A 4743-nucleotide genomic window follows, 5' to 3' on the forward strand; every position below is an offset into this window, starting at 1 on the left:
TCGGAGGTAACAGAAATACCAACAATCAACACACCGGAAGACCTAGAAAGAGCAGTTGATAAACTATTATAGAAAAGAAAATACTAGATGCCTACAGAAGGAGCACAAAGAAAATAAAAAGACCAGCACCGATACATCTACACGGTGATACACCCAGAGAAATCAAAGATCTCATCAGGGAAAATCGGAGACTAAGAAAAACATACAGGCTCAACAAAACAGATATAAATAAGAGAAATCTAAACCGACACAGCCAAGTTCTAAAAAATACCCTGAAGGACAAATAGATGGAACAAAATAGTTCAAGAACTAAATTCTATCGATCATTCTGCATGAAAAATGCAAACATGTCTGAGAAGAGAAAAGACTAAAATACCACCTCTCCACGGAGAAAGAGGAATGGCATATACGAATATCGAAAAAGCAGAAGCACTGGCGGACTCGATCGAAAGAGAATCGAGAATAAATTACAGACCTGATGTCGATAATGATGATCTGAAAGAACTAGTTGAGAACAACGAAGAAGAAATGGACGAACCACCAGTAGACGACAAAATAGAAAAACCAACATATCCATTCGAAATAAAGGAGATAATCAGAAGCTAGAAAAATAGAAAAGCTCCCGGAAATGATCAAATAACGAATGTTATGTTGAAGAAATTACCTAGGAAAGGTATAGCTGCTCTCACAAATATTGCAAACGGTATAATGAGGACTGAACACTATCCTTAAAAGTGGAAAATTGCAGAAACATTGTGTTCAACAAACCAGGCAAAGATAAAGAATTCCCCCAAAACTACAAGCCGATAAGTTTATTGTCCGCCCTAGGAAAAGTAGGAGAAAGAGTAATCGCTAGGAAGCTTACAGAAGAAACTGAAAATCTGATTCTCATTCCAGCAGAGCAATTCAGATTCAGAAGTGATCACTCAACAAAACAGCAATAACTGAGACTCAGAGAATACATAACAGAAGGATTCCAAAATAAACGAGCAACTGGTCTTGTACTACTAGATGTCGCCAGAGCATTCGACAGAGTATGGCATGAAGGATTGATTTACAAAATGAGATATGCTGGATATTCAATCAAACTGTGCAAGTTGATTAGGAATTATTTGAGGAACAGAAGATTCTACGTGAAAGTGGAAGGAGAAAACTCCACAAGCAGATATATGGAAGCAGGTTTGCCTCAAGGGTCAGTACTTGGGCCGTTATTGTATAACATATATATTCACGATATCCCAAAATCTGCAAGGACTATGCTGACATCGACGACACGGGAATCGCAATGCGACATCGCAAGCCAGAAATCATAGAAGGAATATTACAAGAAGCTATAGATGAAATGAATGATTGGTGTATTAAATGGAGAATAAAGCTCAACGGACAAAAGAGCTAAACGATATTACTGCAAAAGAGGAGACTGAGAACTACAACAGATGGAGAAGAAATCGAATGGAAAAACGAAGCGAAATATTTAGGTATCACCCTAGACAAAGGTCTAACTTGGAGAAGCCATATCAAACAAGCCGTTGACAAAACCAAGGCAGCGATGAATATGCTCTACCCGCTGATAGGTAGAAAGAGTCACATGTCAAATGAGACAAAATTGAAAATAATCAAAGCCGTTGCTAGACCGCAACTGACTTATGGATCAGTTGCTTGGGGATTCGCGGCAAAGAGCCATATACAAAGAATTCAGGCAACAGAAAACAAGCTACTACGATGTGCCATAGATGCGCCTTGGTTTGTCAGGAACAAACAGATATATCGAGATTTGAAGTGGGAAAGCGTCACCGAATTTATGAAGAGGAAAGATGAAAAGTTATTCGAAACAGCGAAGGAACATCCAAACGAAGACCTCAGGAGACTAGTGGACTACGATCCGGAGGAAGACAGAGGAAGAATGAGAATCTACAAAAGGAAACCGCGAGATCAATTGAGGAGAGATTAAAATGAGTACGGTTACTTATTAAAACTATACTAAAAAGAGATATCCGAAATGGACGAACATGAAAACCGTAGCACGACAATGTGCAAGAAGAAATTAACCGACCAAGGGAAAAATAGTTTATAGGCAAATGCCCGGAACCAAAAAAGCAGGTTAGGTTTAGTGGGTTGAAAACTCGGAAGATTGAGTAACCCCACAGTGTCCCCTAGAAATGGGTTCCTCTGGGCGAGAGATAGGGCCCCGTGTTTTTCACGGTCGCAGTCCCCCCTGCTATAAAAAAAAAGATATATCTTCGAAATTTGAACGACTGTCAAAAATTAATTTTAGCATTAATGGTTGGGATATTCCGTAAAAAATTTTCTTTTACTGCTTGCAGAACGCCCCTATTCAACCCTGATATATCAATTCGGGTTACCAATCTGAAGCACGAAGATTTTCAGACTGTCAAAACGAAATATTCATATAAGATTGTTGAGTATTGAAAAATTTTCGCGACTCAGATTGGTGTTTCTCAGAAAAAGAAATAATTTTGTTTAGTATAGTATAACATTGCCATAAACCGTGTCATCGTGATATTTCAGGTTTTACACTAGACCGTTCGCATATTGCGTTAGTGAAAATTTTTTAAAGCAGGAAGATTGTAATAAACTGTGTTGTTTGATTTCTTTACGAACTTAATTTGCTCTTATTGGGCATAGATGGAGAACCATCTTAGGAAAATAAAACGAGCAGTGTAACTTGTACTACGTCTATTTCTCGATTCATTGTTCTACAAAAAAAATCATTCACCTATGCTTTCGACCTACTTATTGACAATTTGTTGTATCATCAGAATGTGGATACACGGAAGACAATGGCTAAATTTATTAACAAACTAGGTGAAATAATTGGTTATCCTATTTCGAATAATGCTTACTGTGAAAAGGGGATTGGACTCTAAGGAATTACAATATTTTCGTTTGAACAATAACTATGATTATGAGTCCATTACACCTCCCCCGGTTAATTAAAAAAAAATTTTTACCCTAGTACAAGTTTTTTTTTTTTTGATAGTAATGATCATGAAAATTCAAAAAACAATATTGACACAATTGGTTAACCTTAACACACTTAACTCACTAAATAAAACATATAATTATATCAATATTTTTTTTTCATTACATATTTTATTGAATAAACAACTTAACCCTATTTTTATGAATTTCACTAGTCTTATTACCTATTTTAATAACTACATTAGGGCCCTTATCTTCTAACACAGCGAATGGTCCTTTAAAAAGTTCATCATTCTTGTTGCCCGCTGCATCATTTCTTATTAATACACTATCGCCTATTTTAAAACTAATTTCCTTTCTAGATGGATCTAGTTTTTCTTTTCTTTTAATTTTTGAGGTTAACAAATTATTTGACGCATCATTCCATGCTCTTTGCAATCTATATTTCAATTCAAGTGGGTAATTTTCAAATGTATATATTGGATCCACTCTGTTCAAAAGATTGGAGGGTAGTTTGCAACTTTTTCCAAATACTAGTTCGAAGGGGGTGTATTTTGTATGAGTGTGAACAGTATTATTATAAGCGAAACACCAAAATTGAATCCAAGAGCTCCAAGAATCTGGATGGTTTTGACAATGCATTCGCAAGTACGCACCTAAGTGTTTATGAGTATTTTCAATAGAGTCTAGTGATTCATGATGATATGCTGTCGAATTGATATGCTTGACTTTGAGTAGTTCACATATGTTTTTGAAAATACCGGAAATGAACTCAGTTCCCTGGTCAGTGGCAATGACCTCTGGGATACCATACTGTAGTATAAAATTTTCAACAAATGCCTTAGCAACACATTTAGTTTCTTTGCTTGGTAAAGCATAACACCCTACAAATTTTGTTAATTCACACTGCGTAGTAAGAATATATTTATTTTCAGATATATCGGTTGTAAGTGGACCCACGAGATCTAGAAATACCTTTTGAAAAGCTGAACTTGCAGTTGTTGTGATTTGAAGCGGTTGCTTCGTTATAATTGAATGCTTATATTTTTGACAAGAATGACATCGTTTGACATAGTTGACTATGTCTTTTTTTATGCCTGGCCAAAAATAATATCGTCTGATATTGTTGAACATTCTATTGATCCCAGCATGTCCTCCAGTGGGAAGAATATGAAAGTCATTTAGTATTAATTGTTTACTGTCATTATCTTCAATTTTCTGGACGTCCTTAATAATACAAATTTTCAAATTGTTGTCTTCAATTTCCTTCCTTGCGTTAGCTAACTCTTTTATTAAATTTTCGGTACCTTCGTTTTTCGTAATGAATATCTCTGCTATTCCATATTTATTTAAAATGAATTTCAAGTCTGTCAACGAAGTCCCTAAGGCAATCAGCGTTGATCCAGAATCTTGTTTCATGAATAATTTTTGTTTCTCAATGTCGTATACAAAGTCATTTAGTTTGAAATATTTATTATTGTCGCGACTTTTATTGTACTTATTGATGAAGGATTTGTCTCCAATCGGTATTAATTCTAGGGAAGGTGGTTTTTTCAATAACTCCACAATTCCAGGGTGATCAGGCCTGTAATCGTGAGCTAGTTTACTAGAATTGTCTTCAACGTTATTCTTTGAACTGTCAGTAGCTTTTAATTTTGCTCTCGTCATAACGAGCACTTTGTCATTGTTTGCTAAGTCTTTTAAATTCTGCGAGTCTAATGTTATTCTTGATAATGAATCTGCCAAAATATTATTTTTCCCTTTGATATATTCGACCGTAAAGTCGTATTCCTCTAATAT

The sequence above is a fragment of the Coccinella septempunctata genome, chromosome 3 (genome assembly GCF_907165205.1).
Source record: "Coccinella septempunctata chromosome 3, icCocSept1.1, whole genome shotgun sequence".
NCBI lineage: Eukaryota > Metazoa > Arthropoda > Insecta > Coleoptera > Coccinellidae > Coccinella > Coccinella septempunctata.